The sequence below is a fragment of the Dromaius novaehollandiae genome, chromosome 1 (genome assembly GCF_036370855.1).
Source record: "Dromaius novaehollandiae isolate bDroNov1 chromosome 1, bDroNov1.hap1, whole genome shotgun sequence".
Lineage (NCBI taxonomy): Eukaryota > Metazoa > Chordata > Aves > Casuariiformes > Dromaiidae > Dromaius > Dromaius novaehollandiae.
In genome coordinates, this window is record NC_088098.1 from 112,121,204 (window position 1) to 112,140,311 (window position 19,108).

Genomic DNA, 19,108 nt, shown 5'->3' on the forward strand with positions numbered 1-19,108 from the left:
AAGAGCAAACAAACAAATGAAAAAATAACTTCGTATCCTTAAGGGCATCTATTCTATTATTTAATTTAATTGCATAAAGTGAATATCATAAAATAGAACTGTGATTTCTACTTTCGTTAAAATACATAGCCAAGGAGGGATTATGCCCTTCTCGCATTCAGTAAAATTTTACAAGCTAAAGGTTCACCTAAAGCTGGAACTAATTCATGCAATTTCTTTCCTTGTTGAAGAGTTTAAACCCAGTTCTCTGAAACATACCTGCATCCTTGCTAGGCTTCAGATTATTCAGGTGGGAGTGAAGTGGACTTCACTCCAGTGAACTAAAATTATTAATGGTCACTGAGCCAGAAGGAGTGCACAAAGAGTTCACTGAAAGTCCTTGTTCAGACTTTAGTGTTGTCTAATCCATGGTGGTACCTGTAGGTATTTCTCACAGCCACAATGAAATAATAAATTGAAACTGGTGGGTGGAATGAGTGCTGTGCAGTACTGCCTACAGCACAGTATTTGCTCATTATTGCTGTCTGCGAACTGGCAAAGATAGGAGCATACTGTATTCACCTTAGTCCCTCTGAGAGATATCATTATGGCAACAGAGGTCATGTAAGCACCATAACTTCACTTTCCTTTCAAATCCTTAGTATTTGAGGAAGTGTAGTAAGTGGTTTACAATCTGTTACATCATGTAGAAGTATAGCTCCATTTCTTTAATATCACTGAGTTTGCATATTGTTACATCACAAATTATGTCCACTGCATCACCCCTTTTGACTCGTGGCAGCCTTTACTATTGCACTGTGAAATGAGAACTCCAGCTAAACCCTACATCTCAAGCATTTCTGTTATTTGTGATGAAAAGAGCTTTTCAGTTTTGGAAGGGGAGGATTACTAGTCAGAAGAAATAGTTGGAATGCAGGTTTCTTCTGTAGTGTCTGTAATGGACAAAAAAAACGCCCTAAACCATGGAACTACAAGTTTGAGGAGGGTGTACTTGATTTAAAAAATTTTCAGACATACCAGTAGTAAAATCATGTAAATTTATAGGGGGAGGGGGAGAAGGTATATATAACTTCTATTACTAATTGCTACCTTTTGACTTACAGATAAAAATTAAAGCCAGCCTTTTGCTGTTTGGCTTTTTTTTTTTTGGGCGGGGGGTGGGGGGGAATTATTCCTTAGACCTTTCTGCAACAATAGGTTTCATTTTGCTGTCCTAACCCAGCTGCAAATGGAATATCTACATATGCTGTTGGCTGTAGAGCTTCTTGTGAATGATGGTTTAGGTCAGACAGGATTTATATTGAGCAGGAGGCGAAGTCCGTGTAGCACTACATCACAAGACTTTTAAGTCACTCCCAGTTGATACATAAATTTTTGTTCGGTTTCTATGCGCAGATCCCTGCAGGATAGTTACTCTTGGCCTTTAAGGAATGAGAAACAGGCTCTTCTCAAATGTCACCTCCCCTCAGCCAGAGCCACTGTGCCAATGCGTGGAAGGGAAACACTACTTCTCTGACCAAAAACCATCACTATTCAACCCCACAAGTGATGGTCCCCATGGGGCGGGGGGGGGGGGGGGGGGGGGAGGAGGAGGAGGAGGTGGAGGTAATATAATTGTGGCCATTTTACATAGGTTGTTCCACAAACTGCAGCAACATCAGTGATCTTCCTCCACTGAAGTGAGTTCCCAAATGATGTGATTCCTCACTGTCTTTTGTTAGATAAGCCATAATATGTGCAGAGCTTAACTCCTTCTATCATACGGTTATGTACTCAAAATAGTATTTAACTGTAACGTCATCTACCTGTGACAATAAAAAATTATTTTATTTTACACATGCTCTTCTACTAGCTGAATGATACAGTGGCACTGAAATATTTCTATTTCATCTGAGAGAAGCAAGATACCTGTGCTCCAAACAACTTAGAGTATGGACACCACTAGATTCACTAAGACTTTACATGAATTGCAAGACTGGTCTCTTTCTGGGTACACATAATACTTTCACTTTTTGACTTTTCATATTAGCTTATTATTATGGGCTTTATGATGCAGGAATCATTCTAGAAGATACTGCTGTCTACAAAAAGGGTGCAGTAATCGGGGGCAAAGATTTGTAATTCTAACAAAAAATATACAGAAAAACTAATGAGATTTTAATCAGTAAACAGTTATCTACAATATAGATAAAATCCTAAATTGACAGAGAAAACAGTATGCAACCTAGTAATAAAAAAATATATATTCAAAGAAGTTGAAGCTTAACTATCAAACATTAAATGCAACTTTGTATGCATAAGAGACCTTATTTGCTCTGTGTAGCTTAAGATAGAGTCCAGAAGCTGCATACAGATCAATCCTCCAAACCGCAACCAATTTCTTTTTGGCATCTTTCCAAGCATCCTATAGACATTGGCAGGCATCATTACATTACTCCCATACATTACTCCCATGAGTTAGTCTTCTTTCCTGAGGGTTTGACATGTGGCTGGATGTGATCCTCCCCAGTCGATTGACAGAGATTTATCTCTGCCTTATGACCAGAATGTCACTTCACATGAAATGCATATGTCTGCTATATGCTTGTTTAAGCGACAGGAAGGACCTAAGCCAGCTGAGCTGTGCAGCATCACCAGGAGGACGTGGCAAGGGATCACAGCAGGAGACTCCCTGCTGTGGGGATGGAGGCCCCCATCTGCTGACCTGACCTGTTGTCTAGGGAGGTTTGCTGCTTTGCCAGAAGCTCAGATCTGGGAGGTTGTAGAGTCACTGCCAAGGCTTGTCCATCCCGTGGACGGTTACGCTCTGCTGTTCTTCTCATGGGCACCAACACTACAGTCAGGGGAGACCTGGAGCGTATCAAGAGTGACTACACGGCTCTGGGGGCAAAAGTCTAGAGCATGGGGGCTCAGGTAGTGTCGTCTCAGTCTTGTTGGTGAGGGAGAAAGGCTTGAGGAGGAGTGATCAGATCCTGAGGGTCAACAATTGTTTGTGCAGCTGGTGTCAGCCTCATGGATTTGTCTTTTATGACCATGGGACCCTCTTTGAGGCTCAAAGACTGCCTGGAAGAGGAAAGATCCATCTGACCAAGTGGAGTGAAAGCATCTTTGCCAACAGCTGGCCAGCCTCGTGAGGAGATTTAAGCTAGGAGCAACATGAGGGGGAAAGGGTGACCCACAAGCCAGGGAGGAAGTGGTGGAGGAGGTGGAAAGGTGAAGTGTGTGTGGTGATGTGAACATGAAGGACCTCATGATAAACAAAACAGGGCTGAAAGATAGCTACTTCAAGCATATCCACATAAATGAGGAGGTGTTGAGAGGAGAGTACGATGGGAGAAGGTCTCATAATTTTCTTGGAATTCAGCATGACTGGGTGTCTATATGAAGTGCCTGTACACTCATGTACCGAACATGGAGAATAAACAGGAAGATTAGAGGTCTCTGTGCGCAATTTCAGGGCTACAGTCTCACTGGAATTACAGAGATGTGGTGGGATAGTTAACATGAGTGGTGTGCTGCTATGGATGGATACAGGCTCTTTAGGAAGGAAAAGTTTGGGAAGTGAGGAGGGGCAGTTGCACTTTATGTGAGAGAACAGCAGCAGGAGCTCTGCCTGGGAACAGGTGTTGAGCCAGTCCAGAGCTTATGGGCCAGGGAAACACTGTGGTGAATGTCTGCTACAGACCACCTGGTTAGGAGGAAGTAAATGAAGCTTTCTTCAGACAAGTGGAAGAAGCATCATGTTTGCAGGCCCTTGTCCTTTGGAGGGACCTTAACCATCCTGATATCTGCTGGAGGGACAACACAGCAGGACAAGAACAATTCAGGAGGATTTTACTGAGGAGAAAAACGTGTCTTTACTGGTAAGATTTTTCTACAGGAATCCCTGGCCCCTTACTCCCTTGTGAAAGTCTGGAGCAAAGACGACTTGCCTGTGATGGAGGAACATCAAGATAGGGAGCTTTTAAACAACTTGGATATATCTAGGTCCCTGGAACCTGATGGGATGCAACCACAAGTGTTGAGGGAGATGGCTGATGTCACTGAGAGGCCATTCTTGATTATCTGTGAAAGGTCATGGTGATCAGGAGAGGTTCCTGAGGACTGGAAGAAAGAAAATGTCATCCCTGTCTTTGGGAAGGGCCAGCAGGAGGATCCAGGAAACTACATCCCAGTCAGCCTCACCTCAGTCCCTGGGAAGGTGATGGAGCAAATAATTGTGGAAACCATTTCCAAACAAATGAAGGTCAAGAAGGTGACCGGGAGTAGTCAGCATGCATTTATGAAGTGGAAATCATGCCTCAGGGATGACTGGCTCAGAGGAGGAGGGGAGAGTTGTGGATGTTGTTCATTTTCACCTTAGCAAGGCTTTTGACATTGTCTCCTGTAATATTCATAAACAAACTAACTGATGAAATATAGATTAGATGAATAGACAGTGAAGCAGACTGAAAACTGGCTGAACTGCCAAGCTCAGAGGGTTGTGATCAGTAGCACAAAGTCCAGCTGGAGGCCAGTCTCTAGTAGTACTGACCCCCAGGGGTCAGTAGTGGGGCCAATATGTTTTACACCTTCAATATGCTAACCTGAACAACCTGGACCATGTAACAGAGTGCACCCTCAGCAAGCATGTAGATGACACAGAACAGGGAAGAATAGCTGATACATAAGATCATTGTGCTGCTTTTCAGTGGGACCTCGACATGCTGGAGAAATGGGCTGACAGGGAACCTCAAGAAGTTGGACAAAGGGAAGGACACAAAGGTCCTTCTCCTCAGCCCTGGTGAGACACCACATCTGGAGTGGTGCATCCAGGTCTGGGCTCCCCAGTACAAGAGACAGAGACATACTGGAGCAAGTCCAGCGAAGGGCCACAAAGGTGATTAAGGAACTAGAGCATCTGTCATATGAGGAGAGGCTGAGAGAGCTGGGACTGTTCAACTTTGAGCAGAGAAGCCTCAGTGGCTTCATTTATACACACATCAATGTGTATAAATAACCTGATGGAAGAGTAAAGGGAGAGTAAAGAAGGGGATGTAAGGGAGGGGAGTAAAGGAAGAGGGAGCCAGACTCCTCAGCAGTGCCCAGTGACAGGACAAGAGGCAATGAGTATGAGTTGAAATATGTGAAATACTGTTTAAATGTAAGAAGAAACCTTTTTTTACAGCAAGGGTAGGAATAGGTTGCTCAGAGAGCTTGTGGAGTCTCCATCCTTGGAGATATTCAAAACTTGATTGGACTGGTCCTGTGCAACCTGCTGTAAGTGATCCTGCTTTGAGCAAAGGAGTCGAACTGGATGATCTCAAGAGGTGCCTTAAAACTTCTGCCATTTTGTGATCCTGCAAGTCCAAGACGTGTATTCTAATCATGTAGCCAAGTATATCCGTTGTGTACCATAGCACTAGTATTATCGGAATAAAAATATTTTGCTTTTTATTTTTAGATGTAATTATGATTTGTCTTTGATGTCAGTTTCTAGAACAGAAATAATTGTTTTTACCCCTTAACCTTCCACTGTGGATTTTTTTGGGGGGGAGGGGCACTCTAACTGATGTGGCTGCAGTCTGACAAAGGATAGTAAATCATTCTTGGTAGAGCGTTTAAGTAAATGCAAAACATTAAACAACTATCATGGGTATATGCTTTGAATATTCCCAGACCAGTGTCTGAAGATGATTGCTTGTGGAATTTGTAGGCATATGTAAATGCATTCAAGAGCATGTCAGGAGTATACCCAGGTGGTAATTTATCCCCTTTCATACTGACAGGGACATGGATATAGAAAAACACACCGACAAGATACAGGATTTTTTTTTTTTTTTTTTTGGAATGCCTTAAAAGACAAAGAGAGAAAGATACTAGGATAGCATGTGCTTCAAATTTTTGGTGTAATTTTGTTAAGATTAGGATATTGCTCTGAAAATTTGACTGAGTGTAGTTAAGAGAAGCAAGCTGGTTTTTTCCTCTTTTGTAGTAAAGATGCTCTTAAAGTACTGATATATAATGTATCACACAATTTTCTGTGTTGTCAACTATGTAATTATCCACTGACACTGTACAATCATGAAATTTAAGGCAAATGTGTCATTGTTCTTAGCTTGGAAGGATGACAGATGGGGTTTGCTGTTGGACTATCCTAGTAATTTCTATCTATTTTACAAAGCCTGGATTATTTAATTTATTTTTGAGAGGAGCAAAGATATAAGCATACAGGGCATGAAAGTGCTAATAAGATCGAGCTGCAAGCACCGTGTCGCTCTCCTAGCCTGTAACGCTGCGGTTCCAGTTGAGATGTCCTGCACTGGAAGTGAAGAGTGGTGGTAATTAGCAGGGGAATAAAAAGCATGAAGACACTTCTTGGGCAGACAGTTGGAAATAAAATTGAAAATACGCGTTTTGGAGGCCAGATTGCAAGAGCTCCTCGAGGAAGTACGAGTGCCTGTTGCAGTGCCTGTTTGCGCAGGCTGTGGCCTGCTCGGGCAACACAGCAGGGATGAACTCACTGCTGCCATAGAGGCATCTGGAGGAGAGGCTTTATTTCCATGCTAGTTGCCTATTTCTATAGCCCTAAGGATCTTGTGCTGATGATTTTTAGAGCCAAAATGGTGCAGATCTAAGAGCAGCAAATGCTTCAAGAGGTGCCAACTGTCTAGACATTATGTGGTTTACCCTCACATTGCAAAACTCGGTGGGGGTCGAATAGCAAAGGGAATGTAATTCTTATATCACGCTTTCTGTTTCAGCTAATTGTTCTAGGGAGATTATTATATAGTTTAATATAAGTTTATTAGTGGCTAAATTAATAATTCTGATATCATGGAAAATGAAAGGAACTGATTAATATCACAAATAATGGAGAAACTTTTTGAAAAGTATTTGTGTAGGTTCTGATGCAATAAAGAAAAGTATGAGAATATCTGAAATCCATCTTTAGATTATCACAGCTGTTGCTCTTTTCTTTTTAATGCCTTTTTACAATCTTTTTCCCATTGCCTGCTTTTCTTTCCTTCTCCTTTTTGTTTTCTCCTTATAAAATAGACAACAATTTCCAAAAAGGAATAAATACTTTTAAGATACTCCGAAATCTCTCTGTGGAATGAGAAAAAAAATCAGTATTTTAAAAAATAAATTAGACACTTTTTTTTTCTTCTTACATAGGAAATGTAGGTGTGTATTAATGGGTTAAACATGAGTAAGAGTAAAGTAGTGTCCTCGTTTAAACAGTGTTTGTTCATTAGTTCTGCAACATTTTTCAGTGTATTTCTTAAATTAAAGTGTTAATGTGACATATTACTAGTCTTGAATTTTGGCTGAATATAATTCACTGCATGCACAGCATATTAATATGAATAAATGCAAGCTGATTTATTATGTTTTAATTTTTTTTTAAAGTCAAATACCATAAAAAATTCTAGCATACTTGTTGGTATCTCTTTGTAATAACCACCTATGACTCTATCCTGCTCTGTTTTGATTTGTTTTCTCTGCTTTTGATGTGTTCATAGTCTACAGAGCAGATTATGAAATATAGCCTATGTAGGAACAAACTTTGACTAGAATTTATTATTACTGAAAATAAAACTTTTTGTTTTTTTAAAGTTCTTTAAAATATTTAATACATTAACCATCCACCTATTCATAAACATCAGAAACTTTCATGAAACTCACTGCTGCTTGCTTAATTTTTTTAATTAAAGTATAACCCAACAAGCAAATATTAAATAACTAAGGATCCAGGTCTGCCATTTCCTATGTGCCACTAAAACTGGTGAGTCGAGCAGCATGTGCCAAAATGCAGTTAGACTTCATGCTGTTTGGTGCTTGCTTTATACAAAACAGTATAGTGAGTCTGTGTGTGCATGCTTTATCTGTGTGTCCCATGTACAGAAAGCAGAGGGGAACCCACTCATGACTAAAGTTACTCCTGTGAAATATTTCTGCTCCTTTCCAGAGTGTTTGGGAGGTTTCTGCTCTCTGAAAGTTGTTTCTTCCCTATGATATTCTGGAAAAAAACCAGTTTCTGGCAAGAGGAAAGGAAATATCTGGCTCTACCCCCTGGGTCATCAGTTCTAATTAATAGGTTATGATGGTAGGAAAAAAAGCACGTATCTAAGACCGGAAGGCAATCTGGGATCTGAATTCTAGTTTTACGTATGTCTGGGAGAGCAGGGAGGTTAATGATGAGCTCCTCCTCTTAGCACTTTGTATTTGCCTTTGATTAGTTTTTTATTTGTTTTTGTTGTTGTTTTGTTTTGTTTGGGTTTGGGGGGGTTTGTCTTGTTCGCTGTATTTCCTGATGACTGTTCAAATGCTACTCCAAGAAATGAGGTAACTGGAAGCTAACTTGGCAATGCTTAAGATTGCTATGACTATGCCTGGGCATAAATCTAGCGTAAAAAAGAAAAAGACTTGTTTAGATTGCTCTTAAAAATTGGCAAGTACAAGCTGGTATTTACTAGCTTCTTTAGCCTATTGCAGTCTGATAAACATTGGCTTTTCCTTGCTATTTATGGATGACTGTATCTCAGAGAGCATAGGCCTAGCTGTCAAGTCCATCAAATCAAATATACAGAACTGGATGGAAGAAGCATTTGTCTATCATTTTTGAAGCATCTAAGCAGGTACCATTCACAAGACCCAATCAAAATCATACACGTAACCCTATTTATCTGATAGTATACACAAACACAGGTGTGGGCTTTGGGATTTGAAAGGTGTCTTCTTGGCAGTGGAAGGCTGAATATGTCAATGTGAAATAGATGCTGGAACACAGCTAATGGGAGAAGGTGCCTCAGTAAGATTGCTACCAGTCCAAAATTCACATCTCAGGTGGTGGGGGTAGAAGAAGAGCAGAAACAATATTTCTTCCTCCTATTGACTCTGTTTCCCTCATTTCATAGATCCACTGGTTTCCTCAGAGTGACCTTTGTGACCAGACTCAAGTCTGCAATGAGAATGATGTGACACAGTCTGTCTTGGCTACAGTTAGTTCTCATCTGTCCCATATTTCAACACTCTTACGAATTTATACTGAAAACACTTGTTCCTAGCATTTGATTTTGGCAGTAATCAAACTTTGCAGTGAACTTTCATATGTTACATAAAAGGGCAAAAATCTCTAAAAAGTGGATAAGAACACTTTAAGAGCTCCTAAGGAATTGTAAATCCAATTACTGACAAAAATCACAGTGTAATTCATTTGGGTGCCTGTATCTGTAAATAAGAAGTTAAAGTTAAAACAAAAAATGTCATGACTAGGTTATGCCTTGGAAGTACAATTTACCTGATGAAAGGAAGGGAAAGTTGTGTTAGGCCTGCCCAGTATCAGGTGTTCTGCTGTCCTTGGGATGACTGATCTGTAATCTTTTTAATAGCTTGAGGAAAATCCATATCAAAACAGTAGTCCTTATACCTCCACAAGATGCTGAGTGTGGGGTTTTTATGTTGTTATTTCTTGGCTGTTGCTGAGGTAGCAGTGTAGCTGTAGTTCTTCTCTCATCCACATTGCTGATTGTGGTTTAAAAAAATAGTAAATGGCTTAATACGTAGGTCAAGCGTGAGATGATTATACTAAGGGCTGAGCGTAACATGGAGATAGTCAATAACTTTATACTAGAACCAGTCTTGCTCGTCTCCTCAGATAATTGTGTCTTGCTTTGAAATAGCTTCAGAAGTTATTCGTTATGTATTGTCTCATGATGATGATGGGTAAATAGCTCGAAACAGGACACCATCACAGCTGTGTTGCTGACAGTGCTTTGCATGTAATACCTACAGAGCTCTTCTCAACATATCCTAAACTCAATACAAAATTAGATCTGGAATTTTTGGAGGCAAAGATGGAGTATTTGGAATAAAAATTCCGAACAAAATAAGGCCAATTCAAAGATATTGTGTCTGTCTGCCAGCCTATCTGTATCTGTTTATCTGCCCTGCATTAGTAGTTTTTGATCCCACCGGAAAAGTATCCAAGCCTAGACACCTCAATTTTGTAGAAATTACAGTGCTTTTGGTATACTTTCTCTGTCGTTAATTTATCAATTTTTATTATAGTATACTTTATCCAGAAGTTAAATTTGCCAACAGAAAATTCTGGTAAATCTTGTGCTAAAGGGGTGAAATATAAATGTCCGTTCCAGTAATAAGGATGCACCTTTTTACTCTTAGGAAGGACTAAACGCTCTCAAAACTTTGTTTGGTGGAAATTGATTTTTGTAATATATTTCATTTTGTGACACATTTTCTTTTGCAATATTTAATTTTTAGTTTTCTACAGAACTCAGTCTGAAACTTTGGGCCTTTCTGAACCAGTAGTTGCTGGCATTTGGGTTGTACCTGGCATCCAAACCTGCATTTTGTAATGTAATAAAACCAAAGTTTTGCATCTGGAGGCTGTGCAGTCTAAATCCTTGGAGGTTTTGAAGACCTGACTGGACAAAGCCCACAGCAGCCTAGTCTGATCCCAGAGCTGACCCTGTTTTGGGCAGGAGGTTGGACTGGAGGTCCCTTCCAACTGGAATCCTATCGTGCAATACAGCCCCAAAAGATCAAAAGATCTAGTGTTGTTTTTAGAAAATAAAATGCTCTGTGAAAGGTGTTATTGAAGAGATGGATTTAGAGAATAAAAATGGGAAACATAAGCCTAAAATCTAGATTCTGCAATGGCAAAAAAGGTGTGCTAGTTAATACGCCATTTCTGAAGGTATGTAGAACAAAGTTGGAGCAGGGAGGGCAAGCTATTTCTTTTAAGCCTGTGGTGGAGGGACTTTGCTTGACTGAGGTTATGGCAGAACTTAGGTGTCTGACTCCAAAGCATAGTCCTGAAATACCTGCTTGAGCTGCTGCTTAGCCCTTGAAGGGACTTTTCTAGGTTTCCTAAGTCAAGTAACACAAATGCTGTGTCTGTCAATTCCCCTTAATATGTGTGAATTCACTGGGAAAAGAGAAATACCACAGATATTGAGTTTCCACAAATGTCATTAAAATAGTAAAAAGTGAAGTACAGAAGAAAAGCCTTGTAAGTGGACATCACCACCACCACCACCCAAATACCACATGAGAGCATCCTTTGTTGGATACTAAGGAATTTGCCCATACCAAGTGCTCTCAAAAATACCCCTCACACAGGAAAAACTCTTGCCATAACTTGGAAGGCTCTTAAATTCAGTCATCTGCAAGATATAAATCAATAGGAATTATGTTGTTTTTATTCTAGCACCCACTTAGAATCTTATTTCATTCCAATACAATTTACAATGTCAGTCCTACCTCAGCATTTTAAACATTGAAAAAGTAGACTCCAGTGTATACAAGATCCTCTTGTAGCAAGAGAAAATGCAAAAAAACCCACCCTACATGTAAAGCTTCATTGGCAATTCTGATGTCAGTATAATCTGTAATTTTAAATGACTGTCTCATGGTTGCTATTATTAGTTTTATTCAGTTTTATAAAGATGTCTGTTTCCACAAACTTATCTGTGGTATATACAATTTAATATAAGGTTTTATTTATTTTTCAAGATGAATTGCTTGTAGAAAGAGATTTTCTCTAATTAGTTTGTACAATTCAAATAGATGAACAGATCAGATCAGCACAATTTTGCTTGACATTTGTAAATGACAACTGATCCCTTTTGCATCAGTCTTTCTCCAGGAGCAGTAGCTGTTTTTCAAGATACTATTATTTCAAAACATTCCTGATTAGAGAATAAATCTCAAGCTAAAAGTAAAGCAGAGGATATTCAGTGGGAAGATGTAGCCTGAAAAACTGAAAAAATCATGTAAGGAAATCTTTCCATCACCTTTGTTCAGAAGTTTGGAGGAAAACATTGAGGTTGGATGCAGTGATATACAAAGTAGACTGTTCCTGTCAGCAGTATGCCAGTGCTGCTGTATCAGGAACATACTGCCCAAAGTAGGTTTTGAAATGGGAGTAAATTGCCCAAAGTTCTCAGATTAAAGAATTGTTTTTACTCCGTATTAACTTTCTTAAGCTTCCCTTATTACTGTTTCACTGATGCATCCTTCTGGACTCTGCATCCTCAGCTCGAGCCTGCTTTCTGAAATCTCCTTCTGCTCTTGACTTCAATTGAATTGTAAGGATCCAGCCTATCTGGAAACTACGGCTGTAAATACTGCTGTAGAAAAAAATGTAAATGCTGAAAGTTCTTGTGCAATAAAAATGTCCCTTTAACTATATAACCTAATAGTTTTCAGAATTACCCGATTACTTTTATCCCAACTCAGAAGTCACAGAAAGGAAGGATATTTATTTGTCCTTTCCTATCTAGATACCTGTCTGGAATATCTTGTTGATTTTTGGAAGAGCCCAGGCTAATCTAAATTCTCAGTTACAACAAACTCTGGTCATCCCCTGTAAGAATGTGAAGACAGTAGAGAGATCAGTAATATCAAATTTACTTTACTGCGTGCTGAAGACCATGTTAACATAAATGTTAATATACTGTTTTTACCTCACTTTGATAGAAAGAATAAGTGTTAAAAGCAATAACCATAGAAGTGTATGCCATCACTCTAATTTATATAAGATACATAGCTGTGACTTTAATAAAAAGCACTGAGAAAATAAAGTGACAAACTGAAATAATGGAGCAGTTTCTTTAGACTCTAAAGTAAACAAGTGTAATCCCTTGTTTCTCCTCCACTGGTACTTGCAACAGCACAAAAAAAAGAATTTTTTCAAAAAAAAAGAATTATTTATTATTTTGTGTTTTCTTGTATCTGTTTGTTCTAGGTGGCACTCAAAAATATTCTCAAGCAAACTTATCTGACATCCTGGCAGTGATAAAAGGACCTTTCTCTTTACTTTTTTTGTTCTCCTAAGTTACAATAAAAATCCAGACTATAAATTTATTTCAAAACCTTTGAAATAAAGCATCCTTAACAATGCTCCATAGCTCTCATAAAGTCAGCTATATAATTAGTCAGATTTTGTCACTGGAGGAATTTATAAATGGCACAGTAAGTAGAATGGTACTGCTCATACCTGTGTGTAGCCAATGTTTAATTCAGCAGCCTAAATTTTCAAAACCACAGAAAGCACAGCAAAACAGAGAGGGTGGTACCTGCACTTCAGACCTGTCTGGTAAATATGCAGCTGCAAAGTTCCTTTTACATGGTTTTAGGCCTTCACACAACTCTGCTAAACAAATCTGAAAGAGGAGGGAAGAAAATCCCCTGCTCCCTCCATTGACAGCTGAGAAAGGTTGGTTTGATAAAGGTTTGTTTGTGGCTGTTTCCTTTCAGATGCAGCTTCTGGAGTAGTATAAATACTCTGCAGTATTTGCAATTAGGCAAAATGCAAAAGCCTGTTGTATACCCTGAGGAATAATTGAGCTGAAGTGCCTGAGGTATGAGGTACAGGTAGCCTCATGTCCTCACTAGCTGACTGCTTCTCTGCAGCCCTGGGGTTACAACCTGCACCTGTACGGCCATGCTTGCTGCCTTGCTGCCAGCAGCGCTCTGTGACGTGCTGGCTGTGCACAGCACCAGCACAAACCGCGCGATGGACAGGTCTGACTGTGGCCACTCAGAGGAAATCAGGGACAGGTGGCACATTGAATTAGTACCTGCATCTCTCTGGTGTCATTTTAGAAGTGATGTTATCTCTGAAAGAAAATTTGCATCGTTATTACTTCCGTCATGCGTCTTCTGTTCATAAATGTAGAACATTTCTGTGAAGGCTTTAATGCCTGAACTCTTACTCAATACAGAAGAGGAGACATAATACCATATTTGTATGTAAATATACATGTGAAAGTTGTATTAGATATAGACTACTAGTACACAGTAGCAGTGTTTGATTTCTATCAGATTTGTGGGTTTTTTACACTGGAGTTCCATGGTTGTTTTTGCCATCATCTAATATAACAGTTCCTATGCTTCAAAACATTTTTCCTAAAGAGATGCCATTTACAACATGGTAGCTTAAACAACAAATTGTTTGGGTGGCAAAGTATCTTTAACTTTACTTCTGCCTTACAAGGGAAACAATTTTGAGTGCCAGCCATCTCCATTCTAGGAAGAGAGTTCTCAGTAACAGACCTCTCGTGACAACTTGCTGCCACCGCTGATTGTAGGGGCTTAGGTGTGTGACGTGTATCTAAGTGGTCCAATGCACAGTGACCCATGGAGACATTAGATAGTATTTCTTTCTCCTTAAGCTACATCTATATTTCTTTATTTCGAAATTTCTTCTTATTCAAGTCGGAGGTTGTTTCCAAGAAGTGTGGGAGGACAAACACATATAGGCAGTTTTGATTCGGATATTCCGTAACGTCTCAGAAGTTGCTTTTAAGAAGTTGGGGGTGGGTTGGAGGACAGGAATATTGTTTAGATTACATTTCTTAGCATCCTAGATATAATCCACATAGCTGCGTTATCTTTAAGTGTGATTTGGGGGTTTTATGTTTTAGTAGCTTTGTGGAATTGTCACCTATAGAACTGAAAAAGTTCCATCAGCATTCGCTCAATGGATCTGAATGAGCGCGAATTAAAAGACAAACACTTCTCACTGCTTTCATGCTGTGTTTAAAACTGGTCTAACTGATGTAGCTGGAACATTTTTATTATTAGATAGGAGACTTTCATAGGAGAAAAGGAGCTGAGCGCTCCATAAAAATTGGTCTAAATGTCATGGTAGTAGCAGTTCAAAAATAAAAGGTGCTGTAAGTAGTGTATTTGTGCTGCAAGTAGTATATCATGAGGCTAACTTTTAGGGTTTTTTCTGAAGTTAAGAGTTATCCTGTGAAATCTAGGCATTTCAAAGACTTTCCCATCCCACAGCGGAAGAAATTTGGGGGCAGAGATTTGAACATGAATATTCCATGTCTTAGCTGAGGGGTTTTAATCGCTAGAGACTCAGTCTCTGCTTTTGAAGAACGGCTCCCAAGAGAGACTGAGATCCGCAAAAGAATAGCAAATTGGCTGGTAGTCTCTTCCCTCTTTTTCTCTCTCCCTATATCTCTGATCAGAAATTCCATCCTTAAGAAAGGTTTTCCAAGTCAAAAGTTTCAATAAAACTCATATTTTTTCAATTATTACAGATGTTTTTCAGTGACAATAATGACAGGGTACTTTGTCAAAATGTTCTGGCTAGCTATGTTTTTTTCATCAAACTCTTATTTTTGAATTGAGGAATGATTAGACTTTTTAGAGCAGTGGAATACTCCATTTCAAATTTAAAATATACATGTATCATTCTCTCTACACAGGGAAATACATTGAAACTCTGAGTGTAATTAAGTCAGTGGAAACAGTTTTTGCTCATTCTTCCATTGAGTTAGGATTTTGCCCCTTAGGCTTAAAATGTTGTTTTTGGGCAAAGAGGAAACACACCTCATAGAAAAATAAAGCCAAGAATTTATTTTTAGTATAATTGATATCTTAGCAGTCTAATCATTATTAGTCTATATCTAATTGCTACAGAAAAAGAAACAATAATAATGCAGTTAAAGTTGTTATATACAGAGTTCTTAGTTTCCACCCCTTTTCTTGGGATTATGCTAACCCTTCCACTGCTCCTCTGGGTTACAAGGTCGGTAGTTTCATGCTTGTGATGGTGTTACAGCAAGTCTTCAGCATCTGGAGTCCTTTGCTGGGAGGAATATGATGTTGATATTGATGGTTTCTTCTTGATTCTAGGATCTGCTTGGGGCCATTTTTATGGTTGCTGACATGCTTCTACACCTTTCTCCTTCACTGGTCTGCAGCTCCATGCTACATACAGATTTACTACATACGGTGCCCTTTATGTATGTTATATACTGTTTCTATGTTCTCTTTGTTATCTCAAAGCTACTTTTGCCCAGCTCCAGATCTGCGTTTCTCTACCTGACTGTGGGTGAGCTGTTTATAGCTGTGGGGCCTCCAGTGCCAAGCCTGTGCCCCAGGCCTCCTCATGCCTGCACTCCTCCACGCCACAGCCTGTGCTTCACTTCTCAGGGCCTCTGCTGTCGTACTGGACCTGTGTTTTTCTACACTGCATCATTGCCTTAGTCAAAAATATCTCATTCTACATAGCATAACTGCTTGTTGCTGCTATATATAAAACTATGGTTTTACCACACAAAGAAAAACAAAAGTAGCTTTAGACACCTGGTCAGTTAGACAAATTGCTGTCATAGCTGAACCAAGTAAAACAAGGTTACAGACAAGTGAAGAAAAGTTCTGACAGGGCAAGTCTGACAAGCCTCAATCCTGAGGCCTTGCAAACTCAGTACAAGGTGTATGGCTTGTTACCAGCAATGGCAATACCGTATTACAGGGCTACACAGTTACCGTCCTTACTGGTGAGAAGAATGTATGCCATAAATGTTATGGCATGTTGGCCAAAGGGTGGGACAGAATCTGCAGGACAGTCCTGAAGATGCACAGTAACAAGTTTCCTATGGTGCTAGAAGAAATGACTGGTCAACTAAGGATGAACTCCGAATACCCAGCGGGCAATTCTGTTCACAGGTCTTAGCAGTACTCCGTGTTGCTAGAACTTATTTTTAGGACATCACAAAGACCAAGTACCTCACACAGAAATGGATAAAAGACATGTAGAGGAAGCCAATATTGTTTCCCTTGCTTCTGAACTTCCTAGGAAGTTCAACAGCCGCTTTCTAATTACTAGCAGACTGGACATAATTTTCAAAAATCTCAAAGTGACTAAGGACCGTAACTCTTTCCGACTCTTCCAGAAAAACTTTTGAATCTTGCTATCTTGGAGAACAAGTCAAAAGTGGCCAAAAATGTTGAAAAGTCTGATTAAATTACCTTTATTTTCTTGTTCCTTTTCCAGATGAAAGACCACTAAGTAACTGCTATGTCTTATAATTGAAACGAAGCAACCGTTGCAGTCAGTTGTGGGTAAAGGATGCCAAAGGCAAAAGCAATTAAATCTCTGTTACGTTGTACCTGTCAGTAAAGCTGATCATTCAAATGTGGTTTTGCTACAGGTGGCTTGAATAACAGAGTGTATAGCACATACAAGTATGGGCAATTAAACTGACATGGCAGTAGTTCCATTCAGTTATTCTGTCATAAGAAGAGAAGTTTCATTAAATCAATATTATATACAGAGCTACAACTGTGGGGGATAATATGTAAACTGCTGAAACTATTGTATGAAATAATGATATGCTGGCATTTGTCTGTAAAAACATTTACATTCTGTGGTTCAGAGAAAAATTAAGTTTGTTTGATTTATGTAACCATTTTTAGCTTGTCAGATAGAAAATCCCTTTGGTTTTGATATGTAGCTCTGTGGCTTCTCCATCAGTAAGCTGAAATTTTCTCTGCTCATATCTTTCAGTAGATACTATGGTATTTATAATGAGGAATGGAAACTATTAATTTTTTATCACCTGGTTTTGTAAGGCAGGAGCTTGCCTGCTTTTACAGATCTGTATGTTACATATTTATCCTAAATGACTGAAAAATTTAGAAAACAAGCTTCACTGATCAGAAAGAGTTCAAACCCAGAATCTGCAAACGAAACTAGAAAATGAGAATACATGACACAAATTGAAGTTCCTCTCGACAGTCACACTGTCTGTGGCTTTATAATGGCTTTGGGAATTAGGGAAGTGTGTGAAGCACTATAAAACCCCACAGAAGATAACTGAATTCTCTCTCCTTTTCCCGTCTTGGTTACTTCCAATTACATTCCTACAGCAGAAGAAACTTGCTGTATTTTTTTAAGTCCATATCAATATTTCCATTTGTTTGATTTCTGCATTTTCCTCAGTCCTCAAAATATTGTAAAGATTGACTGGCTGTATATAGTATCATTAAACATAAAACTTTTGCAGAAATAGTATACATACTTATGGAATGATTAAGTACTGTACACAAAGAATGTAATCAATATCAAAATATAATGACTGCTGTGTTTACAGTATCTGGTACTTTCTTGTAACCTTTAGGAAGGAACTCCAGTGCTCTCCTGACTTCTAAAGTTCCTGAGGGCAATAGCTACTCTTATCTGTCAGCTAGAATGATGGTCAAAATCTTGCAGAGATATCTTCTGACAATCACAATGTCCCTTTTCTGACGTGGATAGTAGAATGCAGTTGTGCAGGATGAAGGAAAGGGAGGTTTTGCTGAACTGATGTGGCATTTTTAACTATATCTTGGGATGTTAAGTACTTGTTTTTACATTCTGAAGATCATTATAATAATATTTTCCAGAGCTGAATAACCTCTGCTCCAAAGCCTCTTCTGTTATCTAGCTGAGAAAATCTATTTTTCTCTTTTTACTTCCTTCCACAGTGACTCATCCCCTATGAGATGAGTAGCCTCACTCAAGCCTGCCTCTAGAAAAACAGGACATCAGAAAACAGGACTCATCACTTATGAGTGAGTTCACAGACCAACAGCTCCTAGAAACCCCCCCACCCCCGAAGCCAAAGGCTGCAGGAGAAAAAAAAAAGAAAGAAAAAGAAAGAAAAAAGAAAAGCTCTAAAAATAAATAGACTAATATTACTTATTATACATAAACTTATAACAGGCTGGATGGCAGAATGGACTGAAAAAGCCTCCCCCAGTGTAGGACAGACTGGAAGGTCAGTGTGAGGGACACTTTATGCTCCAGTTGTAATATTCCATTTATTCCCTTCGAGTATGTAGAGGGCCATGGATATCCTGCTTATAACTATGTTTCAAATCTATTAACTGCTGTATAAATCTGCAGTGATTTAATCCCTGGTGGGTTTTTCCTTTTTTTCCCTCTCTCCCTCCCCTTATGCAAAGTGATTTTTGTTTATATTTCATTAATGATATGCAGGAAAACTATGTCAAAGTGTGTTTTCTACATTGCATCCTGAGGGTAGCAAGCTTTCTGGTTGTTCTGGTCTCCAGTGTTAATGAGTTATCTTGGTGCAGACCTGCCACTGAACAGCTTTTGCTAGGAATGTTTTATCCTAAGAGCCTGCTGTCAGAAGTGAAAATTCAGTGCTGGGCCTGGAAAAATATAACGTTGAATTGGAACTGGTTTACTCAACAATAATAAGCTGAGAAATTCTAAAATCAATATTCAGATTGACATAGTGTCTCATGCTAAACAAAAAACATAATTGAAAATTTACAGCTGACCTGTTTT